Here is a 15,454-nt window from a genome sequence, read left to right on the forward strand (position 1 = left end):
CTGCAAATGCACGCAGCTGGGGGCAGCCAGTAGGGTCAGGGGCCTTGGCAGACGCTGCTGCCTTTGCAGACGGTGGGGAATTCTTAAGGAGTGTCTGGCATCGTGTGTATGCCCACAAATGGCCGGAACTGGCCACAGGCTGTGGGCAGAACTAGCAGAGGGCACATTCAGGCAGCATCCAGAGGGCGAGGAAGGGCCCACCCTAGCCCAGCGCTCCAGGCCCGCATCCTCTAGTGCAGCCCTCCCTGGAATTATGTCCATGGGGTTGCAGATCCCCCTCTTTGGGACCCATCTCTGGCCTGGGACCTCAGCTATCCCTGCCTCCAGGAGGGAGGGTGCAGAGCCACCCCGTGAGTCACTGTGCCCACTTCCTGCCACATAGAGTCCTCGGCTGAGTCACCGGCCCCCCAAAGGGAAAGACTGGCCACAAGGCCAGAAAGCTGGAGCCCCACGGTGGCGGGAGTGGGGGTTGCTGACGCCGTGGGGCCACAGGGCTGCTCTCTCCCGCGCGGCCAAAGTGCGTCCGCAGAACCGGGGGTCCTCCCACCAGCACCAACCCACCACCAGCAGGACTAGCTCTTGCTGCTATTTTCCCCCCCATACCCGTCAAAACAAAGCAAAACAAGAAACCCCCACTTTTTATTTTGAAATTATTTCAGGTTGACAGAAAAGTTGCAAAAGTACTACAAACAATTTCCAGATACCTTCACCGGGACACCCCCCAAAGGCAACTTGTTGCCAGTTTGTGTTACTGTTTCTCTTCCTGCCTGGCTCCTTGCTCCTTCCTCGGCCATTCCAGGGTAAGTTGCAGACGTGATGCCTCTTTCTCCCTGAAAGCTTCAGGGTTGTGTGTCCCCCCCCCAAACAAGGGCTTTCCTTAGAGAATCGCAGCTTACCCGGCAACCTCAGGTTGGGCCTTCACGTCCGATGATGCCCCATCTCAGATGCCCCTGGCCCATGTGGAGGGCCGGCCTGGGCGGGGAGGGGAGGTTCACCCCGCCAAACCTGGCCAGGGGCCAACACCCCAAGTTCTTCCTTCCCGCCAGGCCTGAGGTGCTGAAGGACCACTCAGCATCTGTGCAATCTGGGACGGTCATTCACTGGAGGATGAAACTTTGACCAAAGGGGGCATGGGAACCTGTGGGTAACTTCTCCCTTCCTCCCGGCACCTGTGCTCAGGTGCACTGTAGTCAGTCCCTGGAAGACATTCCGGGAGACAGCAGACACATCACATCCTCAGGTCACACAGTCACACAGAAGCTCTCTGCTTGGGGTCTAGTGCTCTGAGGTCACCTTGAAACTCTTAATCATTCTGTCTTTCAGTTTGGGTCTTCTAAGTGGGTTACTCCAGAGCCACTCCCCATGCTAAACCCTGAGCCCTTTGTCAACATCCCCTCCAGTGGGTAGTGCTCTGCTCCCCATTCTACAGATGAGATAACCGAGTCTCAGAGAGATTAACTCACCCAAGGTCAGCCAGTAAGTAATTGAGTTGGACTCAAACCCAGTTCTTCCTGCTCTGAAGCCCAAGCTGTCACTCTTGGCCACTGACATGGTCGTTTCTGGGGTCTGTCCTTTGATTATCTAGAAACAGGGTCATTGATCTCATCCTGGGCACCACACTAGAATTGTGGACACAGGAAAAAGTCAGACGTGGGGCTGGGATTTAGGTTGGTGACCCTATGGGAGTGATGCTGGCACTTGGGCCACGTGGGGCCAGGACAGGCTCTCCAAGGTGGCCAAGCCAGGGGCTGGGCCTGGGCCAGGCCCAGTCCTGCCTTCTTGCCTGTGGTCCAGTTCCCGTTTCCACCAGCCAGGGAAAGCAGGGCTGAGTCACCGGAGTCCCTGTCCCTGACTCCTTGCCCATACATCATGCATTCCAGTCCCTGGCTCTTGGCAAAACCCCACTAACTTCTTAGCTCACCCCACCCTCTTCCCTGAAATAAATCAAAGTTTCAAGCTGGGGAGGAGGTCACTTGACCCAAGCCCTTCAGTCTGCAAACGGAGGCCGTGGGGTTTGGGTAGAGGTCCTGATGAGGTGGAGGGTGCCTGAGTTTGCATCCTGGAGTAGAACCCTGTCGCTGCTGCTGAGTTCCCATAGAGCCCTGATCAATTAATCTTTCTGCGTTTCAGCTTCTCCTGAATGGGGCTGGTGATGGTAGTAACTCAGTGGAAGGGTCACTGGGAGCAGGAAATATGAGAGCCTTCTGGAGGGAGCTCCCCTGAATGCACCCCACACCTTGTGAAGATGACCTCATCATCCCTCAACAAGTCCGCTAGGGAGGGATTACTAGCATCCCCCGCCTTACAGAGGAGGAAACAGGCTCAGAGAGGTTAAGTCACCTGTCTACGGCAGCCCAGCCAGCAAAGCAGAGTCCCGGTCTACCAGACGACTGTGCAGGGCAGCGGCCCTTTCCCACCAGGCACTGGCTGCCCGCCCACCAGCCCGGGGCTCCCAGAGTCCAGGGCTGCAGCCATTCCCCAGCCAAGCAAGGAAGCCGACCCCCTCCAGATAAACAAAGCACTTCCTCCCCGAAGCCGGGTCCAGAAGGAGGAGGTGCTGCGTGCACAACTGTTTATAGAGACAGATGTTTGGGACGGAAAAAGAGAGACAGCCCTCCTCCATCCCCATGGAGACACAGGAAGTTTGCAGCTTGGGCAGAGGCAACTGGAATTGAAAAAGGAGAAGGGGAAAGAAGGGAGGCAACCAGATCTGACCCGCTGAAAACGGTTTGACATTTTCAGATGCTGGTGCCTAACAAAGGATGTTGCCCAGGCAACCAGGCCTGCAGCCCGGAGGCTGCCCATCCAGGCTGGACCAGGGGCCAGAGCCCATAGGAGGCTCCGGCGGGAGGGCCACAAAGGCCACTGCAGAGCAAATACTCTGTATTTGTAAGCACGGATACACCTAGGGGCCTCTCAGCCCAAGGCTCTCCCAGGGATCCCTGCAAAGTGGGGAGGTGACTCATAGCCCCACCTCCTCCCTTCCCTGCCCCCTCCCCTCCCCTCCCTTCCCCCCCCTCCCCTCCCTTCCTCCCTCCCTTGTTTCCCAGGTGTTCAATCTTACCCTCGTCCCAGTCCAGGAACCATGTCCCCACCTTGTTGGTGGCAGGTGGCAGGTGGCAGGTGGCGCTTGGCATGATTGAGACCAGAGAGTTGCTTTTGCATGGAGGGAGCCCCCCTGGAGCCCAGCATGGCCATATCCTCAAACTCTCTGGCAGGAGAACCTGCGCAGTTGTTCTAGGGAAGGAGGGAAGAGAGGGGAGAGCTTTGGGGCCTCTGCTAACGGACCACATCTGCTTCCTTGGAATTTCTCTGCCTGGCTTGCCAGCCCTTTTGTCTGCACGCCGCCCCTGGCTGGGCCATCCAGTGTCCTGGGGCTGGGCATTGCTTCCCAGTGCCTCTGGGCTCTGGTGGTGTGTTGTGTTAGCACCGCCCCAGTGACCACGATGTCGTATGGGATCGACATGGCGGCCACCTGCACGGACCTGCCCCAAGCCGCTCGCTGGCCAGTGCAGCCCAGCTTTCTTCTCATCCAGCTCAGCTGCATGACCCTCTCTCTCCTTGCTTCCCTCCAGGGGCTGGGAGAGGGGGTGGATGGGGAAACTTCCGATGAACTCTGGCCCGGACGATGAGAATTCCTGAAGCCAGGATGTTCTGTGGGAAAGAGCTAGAAGGGAGAGGCAAGCTGCAGTGGCCACGCTGCCTCTGGGGTCACGACTGCAGGACCGAAGCAGGGGGCTGGCACCTTCCCACCCCCAGCCTCGGAAAGCCCCTGAGATGCCCCACAGTGGGAAGGCAGACCACAGCCAGACCACATATTTATCCGGCCTGGCCGGCCCGCAGTGCACCCCAAATCCCAGGCTGATACTGGGAGTGTGAAGGTGTCAGGGTAAACGTCCTCCTTTGACATACGGGGAGATCAACACTTGGCAAGAAGGACTGGGTTAGAGGTTAGAGGCCGAGGGTAGGCCATGGCCGTGGCCGAGGGTACGCGGCGGGGGGGGGGGGGGGGGGGGGGGGGCCCCCCCAGGGGGGGGGAACACAGCTCTCACCGGCCCGTGTTATGTGAAGTGGCAGCTCAGATGGAATGCTGGGGAGGGGAGGGCCAGGCAGTGAGCACAGAATCGGGGATCCAGCATCACTGGGTCTAACCCTGAGAAGGCAGAATTCAAGCCCAGTATTGAGGCACCAAGAATGTCACCCCCCGGAAAAGCAGGAAACTTCGGGAGGACAGAGGGTGATGAGAGCTTTATCAGCACCCATGATACCCGGGATGGAGGCCGGGGTGGGGGGCTCCCTGACCCCCAGAGCAGCCTAGCCACATCCCCTGGAGGCCGAGGCTGTGGACAGAGGCTTGGAACTGAGCCCTTGCAGCCCAGCTGCCCAGGAAATGGTGTGCAAGCTCAACACCCGCCTCTGCCCCAGCTATAGCTGGGTGACCCTGGGCAAGTTAACCTAAATTTTCTGGGCCTCAAAACCTCTACTATAAGATGGGCATAAATAGCTATGTTTCACTCAGAGGTCGTGAGGATCAAAGGAGACAATTAAACACGTTTAATCGACACTTGTTGAGCGCTTAGTGTGTGTCAGGCTCTGTGCTAAGCTGTCTGTCAGGAAAGAAGTAGTCAGGGTATTGTGGGTGTCCAACAAGATGCTCTCACCTGGGCAGGGAAGGGGTGTGTCAGCTGCACTGCGAGTAGAAGTGACCCAGGGGGGCAGCCTAGAGCAGGGGGTGGCCTGTAGCAGGGCAACTTGGAACAGAAACCATAGACCAGAGGCCAAATCCAGCCTGCTGCCTATTTCTGTTCAGCCCGTGAACAAAGAATGGTTTTTACATTTTCAAATGGTTGCAAAACAAAATAAAAAGAATACTATTTCCTGACACATGCAAATGACATGAAATTCAAGTTCTTTTTTTTTTTTAAATATATTAGGGCTTTTTTTTTTTAAGATTTTATTTATTTATTTGACAGAGAGAGAGACAGCGAGAGCAGGAACACAAGCAGGGGGAGCGGGAGAGGGAGAAGCAGGCTTCCCGCCGAGCAGGGAGCCCGACGTGGGGCTCGATCCCAGGACCCTGGGATCATGACCTGAGCCGAAGGCATATGCTTAACGACTGAGCCACCCAAGTGCCCCGAAATTCAAATTCTAATACCCATAAAGTTTTATTAGGACAGAGCCGAACTCATCGGTTTGCAAATTGTGAGTCGTCTGGGGCTGCTTTCGTGTTGTGGATGACGCTCAAAGGCTTAACTATTTGGCCCTTTGCAGAAATAAAAGTTTGCTGGTGCCTGGCCTAGGGGAAGCATGTTCAAAGGCCAAGGGGTAAGAGAGAGAATGGAAGTTTCTGGGCAGTGGGAGAAGCCCACTGTGGCTGAGAGGAGAGCTAACAGGTGGGTAGGGGTGGGAGGGAAGCCGCAGAGGTGACCCATTCACCACAGCCCAACAACACTTGTGGTCCCCACCCAGGAGAGGACAGAAGTTGAGGGTGAGTGGGCTCTGCTCAGCTGCCACCAGCCAGGTGCCACCTTGCACGAGCCTCCCGGGGAGGGGGAGAGGTGAGGAAGGAAGGAGACCGCGAACTCCCTCTTCCTTATCACCAAGAAACAAGGAGCAGCCCACGGGGCCCCAAGAGGGCTTGGAAATCAGAACATTTCTGATCCTTTCCAAGGAAACCTCCCTTCTGTGGGGCTCAACGACGCCTCGTTCTCCCCAAGGAACCAAGCCGGGGAGGTTACCAAGGCCTGCTGTCCTGATTCTACAGGAGCCCCGAAAGGCCTATGGGGTGCTCCCTCCGCTCTCCAGGTCCTGCTCAGCCAAAGCCTGAGCAGTGCTGATGCAGCAGATTGAGACGATCCCGGGGGGCCTGGAGCAGGCCCACATCTGGCCAGGGGTGCCGGGGTCACAGCTGGGCCCCAGGGCCTTCTGGGAAAGAGAGGAGGGGGAGGAGGAGTCAGCCAGGGGCAGGAGAGCCTCCTCTCAGTTCCCTCGGGGTTGGGACCACCTTTTGGGGGGACCCCTGGACAGCTCATGCGGCAAACCATGCCAGCTTGTTGGAGGAGGGCGGTGCCCACTGCCGCCCCGATGTGCTTGCCGACTGCCCCACCAGGCAGCACAGAGCGATAGAGCCTATCCTACAGGGGGCTGGGACAGTTCTCCACTGGATGGCGCTGGGGCCAGGGCCCTTGCTGGTGCATTGAGGAGCGAGGGATCCCGGGGGGACCCTCCCCGATCTGCAGACCCCGGATGGGGCGGTCCTGCCTTTCCAAGAAGCCACCTTTGCACCTTGTCTCTGCGCTGCTCCCTTCCTCGGACGAGTCCCCGAGGGTCGTGGACGGGCATGTGTGGGACCAGTAGGAGTGACCCTCTAGAGAAACCCTCATCTTGGGCCTCTCTGGAGCCCCCCAGAGTTGGGGGGTATGGTGACAGCGTGGGGAAAGAGGAAGTGGGGAGGGGCCTCCACCCCCACCTCTCACGTGAGCAGTGCGCTCCGGTGTCGGGCGTCCCAGGACAGACAGGCACCAAGACGACGCCCCCCCCCCCCCCCCCCGGGCGGGGGCTGTGGCGTGTCCCGGTCCGAAGGGAACCAGGTGTAGGCTGCAGGGAGGTGAGGGGGGGGGGGGCCTCACGGGAGATGCAGTCTGTCCCTGGAACAGGCTGAGGAGAACAGACTCCTCCAGTTAGCCAGGAGGACGGGCTGGAGGCGGAGGTTCCGGCCACGGGCTGAGCCGGCCGCCAGGCGTGACTTCACGGGCTCCCGTCCTCCCCCTTCCTCCTCCTCAGCGCAGCTGCGGGGCCTGGGGGGCGGGAGGGGGGAGCACCCGCGACCTCAGCCCCCCGCCCCTCCCCCACTCCTGGCACCGCAGCCCCCGCCAGGCACCGGGAGGCCTCCAACAGCAGTGGCATCAGGCCTGGTCTCCGCAGCCCTGCTCCTCGGAGCCCACAGCCTCGGGCTCCATCACCCCGGAGCTCCACCTCCCGCCATCCTTGGCTCTGGAACCCGGATGCTCAAGCCTCTGGATACTGCCTCACTCTTCATTGGATCTTCCAGCCAAGGTCCCCACCCTTGCCCTTTCCTAGTCCCCCCACCACCACCACTTCCTAAAGCCCCTCCCCTGCCTGCCTGCAAGTCACCTGACTGGGCTCCGGAGCCCAGCCCTACCCAGATTCCTCACCCAGCTCTCCCAGCTCTGAAATCGCTGGAGGACATAGGGCTCCTTGACAACACAGGAGCAGTCTCAGGGCTGCAAACCCCCGCCCGGTCCTGGCGACACACTCCAGCCACCACTCCGGCACCCGGCTCATAGAAACACGCGCGCGCGTGTGCACACACGCACACGATGCACACTCACGTGTGCGGCACGCGCGCGCGTGCATGTGCATATGCGCGTGCACACGTGTGCACCATCACGCGTGTGTCTGCACACACATGCATGTGCACTCTCCCACCATTCAGTTGGCGTCGTGCCCGTGCACCTTCCTCCCAGGCTCCTGCAGTGCCCCCTCCTGCCTCTGCCGTACCCACAGGGGCCTATCCTCTGGACTTGGGACTTGTTAGTTCCTCAAGGCTCCTTCCGGAGTAGCAACCCAGCCCACCTGTCAGGACAGTGGTACCTGCCGGCTCCCAAGAAGTGGCATCTGATGCTCCGGTCCATTTTTTTTACAGTCAAGATTAAAATAAAACGAAACCAACCCCCTGTTACTGTCTGAGATTGGTGAATGATTGGCAGGGAGGGGGAGATCCCCACCCAGGAGGCTCAGCTTCACTGGGAAAGGGACTTTCCTTAGAAGGAACCAAGGCGTCTTGTCTCAGCTCTTAACGATTTGGGAAGGGAAGCTGAAGAGCTCTTTACTGTAACTCGAACAGCTAAATTATTCATCAGGAACAGTCGGCAGAGATTGGACGGTGACCTGAGAGACAGGAGGCCCCAGCCCAGTCCGTGACCTGGGCATGGGACCGTCCCCCCCTGCTCCTGAGGGGTTAGGCTGAGTTAGAGGAGTCTGGGGAGAGAGGAGCACGGGGGGGGCCCACCGGGTGGGAAGAGCGTCACCCCAGCTGGGGGGTGGGGGTGGGGGGACACTGTGGCCATATAGGGAGCCACAGTGAGAGGTGTCCCTGGTCCCTCAGGGACTTGTCCCGATGCAGGGGTCTCCCTTGCTCTAGCCAGGTGGACCCCAGACCACAGCAGGCTGGCACTGTCCTGAGACACCAGGTTTCAAGGTGCCTGGCTCCCCTGTGCCCACTCCCTTCTGCAGCCTACAACTGTCCCTGCTGACCACAGGGGCTTGGGGTGGGAAGGAGCATGGCCAGAGTCCTATCCAAAGTTCAGGCCTGGCCTCCCGCTCCCCCGGAGGCTCAGGATGGGGAGGAAGGGAACAGGTGGACATCAGAGCTCGTCCCTCAAATGCAAAACGCAGCCCGGCTCTGTGCCCCTTCACCCCTGCTCTCTCTGCTCTGGGCGCGGGGAGGACCGGCTCTCCTGCCCTGCCTGCTCAGCCCCCAGGCCCAGCGCTCTGACCCAGAGGGAGGCTGGGACAGAGAGCTCAGTAGTCTAGTCTCACGCATTGTCCGTTCTTCCTTCCAGCTCTGCCTGTCCCCGAGGAAGGAGTGACCGGAGGAGCAGTGGGAGGTGGGGATGGGCCCAGGGCCCAGTTGCGGTTGTTGGGCAACGTCTCCCACGCAGGAGTCTCCTTTCCCCACAAGGAAGCCTTCTGGGGGAGAGGTGAGGCTTTCTCGGCTTGTGTCCCTGCCGCCCGCAGCGCCTGGACCTGGCCGGTGCTCTGTGCATGTGCATGAACGCAGATGATGGATGGACGGACAGATGGACGGATGGGTGGGCGGGCCCAGGGGGAAGGGAATGGGAGGTCCGTGAGTGTGCCTGAGGACTGGACCCTGCCACGTGAGGGGTCTGGGGGGGACAAGTCCAGAGAGGACAAGGGGAAAAGCGAGAGAAGAAGTAAAACCCAAAGGGGGTGTACGGCGGTGGGGGACCCGCTGAGATGGGGGGTGGGGAATCTGTGCTCCTGCTTAGTGCTCCGGGGGGAGGCCCAGGGTGGGGGGAGGAGGGAGGAGGAGGAGAGAGGCCCAGGAGGGGGAAGAGGGGCGAGGAGGAGGATCTAGCCTTTTGGAAAGTGGAGCCTTGGGGGCAGCACGTGCTGACTCACCCTCCTGCCTTCAATTTTCCCTGTTTCCTGGGGATTCTCATTTTATTTTCGGGAAAGCTGCCTGCTCCGTGACTAATTTGTTCTTAAACAAACCAAACCCAGGCAGTGTGGGGAGGCCAGGCGGGGCCTGAGTCACTCTCCGCCCAGGGGGACCACACCTCAGCTGTGGGCCTGGCGGCCTTCCAGCTCCCCGGAGCCCCTCTGCCCTGGGCTGACGGTGGCTCTGTGGCTCCTCAGGGAAGCAGCGCTCCTGGAGGTGGGCCCCCTGGGCTGTGACGGATCCCCAGCTGCTGAGTGAGCTCCTTGACGGTCCACTGCCTAGAACAGTGCCTGGCCTGGAGCCAGTGCTCAGTTAACATTTGTTGACTGACTGACTGATGACTCTGCTCCCTTCCTCTTCTCTCCCACCCACCCTCCTGGAACCCTTCCCTTCCCAGGCCCTTCAGTTGGGTGACACACACTTTACTAGCAGTTACCTTCCCCAGGACCACGTCCTAAGACAGACCCAGTGATAAATGCGATCTCTCTGGATCTACACGATGGTCACCCCGTCTGCCCCTGGGAGGGGGGAGTGCTATTAACCGCTTTGCCATTAGGGTCGCTCGGGGGTGTCCATCTGGTAGCACAGCCAGGCCGGGAAGTGGCCTGCAAACAAGGCACTCTGCCAGGCAGGGGGGAGATTGCTAGCCCCTCAGTTTTACAGAAGAGGAACCCGAGGCTCAGAGAGGCCCCAATGTCCATAAGTAGCAGATGCCTCGTTTGAACCCAGATCTCGGAGCACCCTCCAGTACCCTAGCCTGCCATCTGTTACCCTGCACCGCAGGCTATGAAGCGGGAACCAGCAGGAGGGCAGCTCAGCCGTAGCGCTGTGGGGCAGGAAGACAGGGACCAGAATGGGAGGCGGGGGTGGGGGGTGTGGGGGGTGGTGAAGGGCGCCTCTGTTTTCTCTAGCTCCAGGCCCAGTCCAGATGCCTCCACTAAACCCAGGTCTCCCAAGTGGGACTTGCGCAAGGCAAGCCACGCGCAAATGGAAGAAACGTATTTCTAGTTCATCTCATCCTTTTAAAATTTCAACCTTTGTGGGTACATAATATCCACACCTAGGAATAAAGTGATCTTTATAAATGAATAGATCGACATGCTCTGGATCATGGGCGAACAGTGCCCCCCACCCCAATCGGCTGCACCCAGGGACTTCGCAGAGCAGGTGCCCAGTAAACCCTTCTGTGTCCGAAGGTGAAGGCGCGCCAAGCCCGGTGTCGCGGTGGGAGGCGGCGGGGAGCGGCTTCCAGCCGGGTCAGGCCGCAGACCCCCCCCCTATACCCCGCCCGGGCCCCTGCACCCCCACCTCCGCCCACCCCACCCCGGGGCAGGACGGGACGTGGCTGCGGCCGGGCTCCCGCCCCCGCCCGGCGCGGCAAGCCACCTTCCCCTGGGTGGCCGCGAGGGCCCGGGAAGGGGGGCGGCTCCGTGTGGCCGCCGCCGGCCTCCCGCGCCACGGCTTCCCCGCGGGTCCCCCCGGGAGGCCCAGAGCGCCTCGCGCCGCGCCCAGGGGCGGGTGCCCGACCCCGCGCCGCCCTCGTCCGCCAGGCGGCCCGCGGCGGCCCCGGCCTCTCCCGGCCCGAGCGCGTTTCCAGGAAGCCGGAGCCGAGCCGGCCAGAGTTCCCGACAGCCGGCCGGGCGCGGAGAACTGCTGCCGGGCCGCCGCCACGACTGCGTCCGCACCAGCGATCAATGCGCCCCGGCTCCCCTCCGCCCAGCGCAGCGTCAGCGCCTGCAGGGCACCGTGCCCGCCCCGCCGCGCACAGGGTCCTGGGCTCCTGTCGGGGTGGCTCCCTGCCGCCCTCGCGGGGGTGGTGGGGGGGGGGAACGGCTCACTTGACCCGCTTGCCGGTCTGCAAATGAGAGCGACAGTCACCCCACCCCCACCCCAGAGACGTGGGGAGCAGGGACCGGGGCTCAACGGGCACACCCCCGGGCGCCAGCGCTTTAACTGCCACGCGGAGGACCCTCAGTCTCCCGCCGGGCCCACTGACCCGAGGTTGGACCAGCCAGCAATTCCCCACTAAACTAGCACCTTCTCTGCCTGCCCCGCCTCTGCTTTTTAAAAAGGGGTTCAGTGGCTAGTTCCTCGGAAAGAACGCCTAAAAAGAAGCCGCAGCAGGGACTTTCTCAAGCCCAGGGTGGCCCCCCATGTGCGTCTCCAGTGTGGGGGCTGGGAGTGAGGTGGGGAGGGGAGGGGAAGCTCCTGGGCCTCTCAGCTCACCAGCCACCCCCTCCTGGTTTGGGAGACTGGTGGGGAAAAGGAAGGAGGGAGAGGACAAAGACCAGGTGGGGGACAGGGAGACTGAGCCTTTGGGAAGGTGCAGGGATAGCACCCCCCATGTGGGGGAGGTCTGATGGGGGAACAGGTAAGGAGGGCTGGGGATCCAGCTCCCTCCTGGGAGCCTAAAGCAAGAAGAGACCAGGGGGGGCCTCTTGGTCTCACTAGGTGGCCTGTGTCAGCTCCCGATTTCTGCCTTTTCCAGGAATGCTCGAAAGAGGGGTTCTAATGGGGGGGGCTGGTGCCAGAGTCAGAACAGGAACCTTAAGGGGGTTGCAAGCCCTCTGCGGTGTTTCCTTCCCTCTCCTCCCCCTCAGGGGCCCTCTGTTCACCTGCGACAGGGAAAAGAGGGCCAGCTCTGGGAAGAAACCGGGGTCTGAGCATCCCCCCACTAACTACCTCCCCCACAGCTGCCTCAGACTCACTGGTTCAGGGTCAGGCTTCCCCTGGGATGGCAGCATGGAAGGGTGACTCCAGGGGGCCACCCAGGCAGAATCAGAGGCGGGGACTGGGGAGTTTGTGGGAGTTTGGGATGGGATGGTAAGTGTTGTTTGTGGACCTTGAATTCACTGCAGGGTGTCCGGAAAGGGCAGGTAGAGGATTTGAGTCCCTTGGTGTTGTTGGTGACTGGGCAGTGTTCGTTTGAAGGGGACCCAGGTCTCAGGCCAGGCATGAGGTCTTAGCTTTCTGAGGGACCGTCCTGCTACAAGGTCCAAGGAAGATGACCTTCCTGCCCAAGTCTTCATGGCCCTCTGGCCCCACCTGGAGTGCGTCCATTTGTGCATTCGTGCATTCATTCAGACTCTTGCCCAGCCTTGCTGAATGCCCCAGCAGGGTGGGTCTCCCGTTAACCCTGGAGATACCGGGAAGGGGCTCGGGGCTGGTAGAGGGGAACCCCTGTTACAAGCCTGGGCAGCCATGAGCACGGTGGAGAAGCCCCCAAGTTGGACTTTGGCACCAGAAATCAATTCTTTTAGTTGAAATGTGTATTAATTTTAGATTCACATGTAGTTGTAAGAAATAATACGGGAAGATCTCATATACACTTTGCTCAGCTTCCCCCAGTGGTAACATTTTTCAGGACTGTAGGACAATATCACAGCCCACATTTTGGCTTTCACATAGTCTGCACATCTTATTCAGAGGCTTACTTGTATCCATTTGGTTTATAGAATTCTCTCACCTGTGTTGCTCCCCAGCATTGCCCTTTGTAATCAGTCACATCCCTGCCAGCATCCTGTAGCCCCCAGGCCCCGGCAGAAGCCAGTTTTGAGCAACAGGCAGGAGGTGCTTGCTTCCATATCCCCTCCTCCCAGCCCTGGTGGCCTGTTTGTTACTGCCTCAACCTCCCCTCAAGAGCAGGGGCTGTGTCTCCTGCAGCTCCCAGCCCAGGCTTGGCATACTCCCCGTTCTGACAGCACGTGTTTGCCAGAGGTGGGGGCCATATGCAAACCCGTCACTGGGAGGGCAGACTTCCCCAGAATAGTGTGTGTAGTGTGCTTTGTTTATGGGGTTTGTGGGGGGGAAGGAAGGAAGAAAGTGTGTGTTTGCGGTGTGTGAGCACATGCCTGGGTATACACGAGACATACGTGGAAAGGTACACTTGAAAACAAACTTTAGCCTTGGTTGCTTCTGTGATGGGGCAGTAGGTGGCTGGGGATGGGGTGCATTCCTTTCCCGTGTCTGCTGTAATAAATTAGTGGCTTCAAACAACACAAACTTAATATCTTATAGCCCCGGAGACCAGAAGTCTCAAATGGAGCCACAGAACTGTGTTCCTTCTAAGAGTTCTACAAGAAAATCTGTTTCCTTGCCTTTTTTCCAGCTTCTAGAGGCTGCCCATATTCCTTGGCTTGTGGCCCCTTTGTTATGGACTGACTGTTTGTATCCCCCCACCCCATTCCTATGTTGAAGCCCTAACTCCCCCATGCCAAGGTGTCTGGAGGTGGGGCCTTTGGGGAGTGGTTAGGGTTAGATGAAGTCATGAGGGTGGGGGCCTAGGAGGGGATTAGTGCCCTTATAAGAAAAGGTGCATTAGTAGTAGTAGTAGTACCTTTATAAGAAGAATGACCCGAGAGCTTGCTCTCTCTCCCCCAGGTGAACACACAGGAGAAGGTGGCCGTCTGCAAGGAAGGCAGAGGGCTCTCACCCAAAACCTCATTGACTGGACCTGACCTTGGACTTCCCACCTCCAGAATGGTGAGAGATAAATGTCTGCTGCTGAAGGCCCCTGTCCGTGGTATTTAAGATGGCAGCCAAGCTGACTGAGACCCCCTTCCTCCATCTGCAGAGCCACTAGACAGCATCTTCTCACTCTGCTCTGGCCTCAGGCATCCCTCTTATAAGCACCCTCCTGATCACATTCAGGGCCCACCTGGATGATCCAGGATACTCTCCCATCTCGGGGTCGTTAACTTCATTACATCTGCAGAGTCCCTTTTGTCCAAAGAAAATGACATAGTCACAGGTCTGGGGATTGAGGTATGGACATCTTTGGGGGCCCCAAGCCAACGCTTTCTCAGTCAACACTTGTCACATCTGAAATTTGAAACCTATGACTATTACCTATTCAAAAACCCAATGCCGGTCAAACAAAGAGGAGCTGAGAGGGGTCCAGAGGTGCCCAGGACGGTGCGTGCGTATGCGCGCATGTGCGTGCGTGCGTGCGTGTGTGTAGAAGCTGGGGTTGATCCCTCTCTGGGCCTCTGTCTCTCCTCTGAGGGAATGAGACAGCATGGACAGATCCGGGCCCGTGGGACTGGGAGCAGCCCATTGGAACCCGCGGAGCCTCAGCCTTCACCCTGTTCGAGGTGATGGCGGTATTTCCTTTCCTCCTGGCTCTGCCTCAAGATTAAAGCACTGAACACACCCACAATGCACGCAAAGTGGTAACCCGTGGTGGTGGAAAAATCGTGACAAAGCCACCTGTGGGCTTTGTGTCACTAGGTTGTCCCCTCTGCTCTCCCCAGCACAGAGACGGAGCAGTCCCTCCCCACCATGTCCCACTTGTCTGCAAAGGCTCCGTGCCCTCGGTGCCCTTGGGGTGCCTGCTCCCTGTGGGCAGCTGCGGGGCAGGAGGCCTGGGAGTCGGTGCCCCCCCCCCCCGACGGCATCCCAGCCCCACCTGGAATCTCACCTCGGCTCCGTGTCATGAGGGTGGCACAGGAGGCCCCAGGACTGACAGCACAACGCTGGAGTCCGGTGGCAGTGGCTTGGAACCCAGACTGGCCACCCCTTGCCTTGCCTACCAGCACCCCTTTCCCTTCCTTCAGTAAGAGCAACCGGTTTCCATTCCTTGGCCATTCTTGGTCTTTGTGGCTCATTGATGGGACTGATGTCCCCCAGTGCCCTGGAGGCGGGGCACGACCCAGGACAGTCCAGTCAGGACAGGGTCCCGGCACTGCACGGGGACAAGGCGGACGCAGGCTGAGGCCAACCTAGATCCGCTGCGGCCACCTCCGTCACCACTAGGGAGAGCCTGCTGTGCGGGAGAAGCCCGCAGGGGAAGCAGAAGGCAGGGACGGACGGAGGCCTATTCCAGGTGTCGCTGCTGGTGAATCTGGATCCAGCTGTGCCCGAGGCCGCCTCCTCCTCCCGTGTGTTTTCATCATGTGAGCCAACTCCCTTCCGAAGGCCTCAGCCGGTCCGCATGGGCCTTGCAGAGTCCTGACCAGCAGCTACTAGCTGAGCCACTGGCCATTGGCCGCACGTGCTCTGTGCCCGAGAAGAGACGGTCAATTCTACCTGCTCGTGTGATTGCGGTGATACTGAGTAAGATAAAGAACCAAAGGACCTAATTAGATACATGGTAAGCTACAAAGTAACACCTCCGTAGCAGGTGGGTTAGAGTCCTGTTAATCTCAAGAATATGATGAGTCAAACGAGATGGCTCCCCATCTTACCAGGAAAAAAACCCTTAAGAAACCAGCCTCAGCTGGACTGAGATCAGAACACCCATGTCACGGG

General features: G+C 59.4%; 1 long non-coding RNA gene across 3 annotated transcripts; it reads right to left on the reverse strand.

Annotated features, from left to right (window-relative positions):
* Window positions 1-635: 635 nt before the first annotated feature.
* LOC141371317 (uncharacterized) lies at window positions 636-8,867 on the reverse strand. Of its 3 annotated transcripts, XR_012376186.1 has the most exons (7): window positions 8,563-8,867; window positions 5,739-5,925; window positions 4,053-4,153; window positions 3,486-3,667; window positions 3,065-3,237; window positions 1,464-1,619; window positions 636-1,197 (listed from the first exon to the last, which is right to left on the reverse strand). It is a non-coding gene; the product is annotated as an uncharacterized lncRNA (long non-coding RNA). The 3 variants fall into 3 exon arrangements; XR_012376187.1 differs by lacking the exon at window positions 8,563-8,867 and having other exon boundaries at window positions 1,464-1,581; window positions 5,739-6,531; XR_012376185.1 differs by lacking the exon at window positions 8,563-8,867 and having other exon boundaries at window positions 5,739-6,531.
* Between the last annotated feature and the right edge of the window lie 6,587 nt (window positions 8,868-15,454).

The sequence above is a fragment of the Callorhinus ursinus genome, unplaced genomic scaffold (genome assembly GCF_003265705.2).
Source record: "Callorhinus ursinus isolate GAN/ISIS: 27379988/994484 unplaced genomic scaffold, GSC_fseal_2.0 scaffold68, whole genome shotgun sequence".
Taxonomy (NCBI): Eukaryota; Metazoa; Chordata; class Mammalia; order Carnivora; family Otariidae; genus Callorhinus; species Callorhinus ursinus.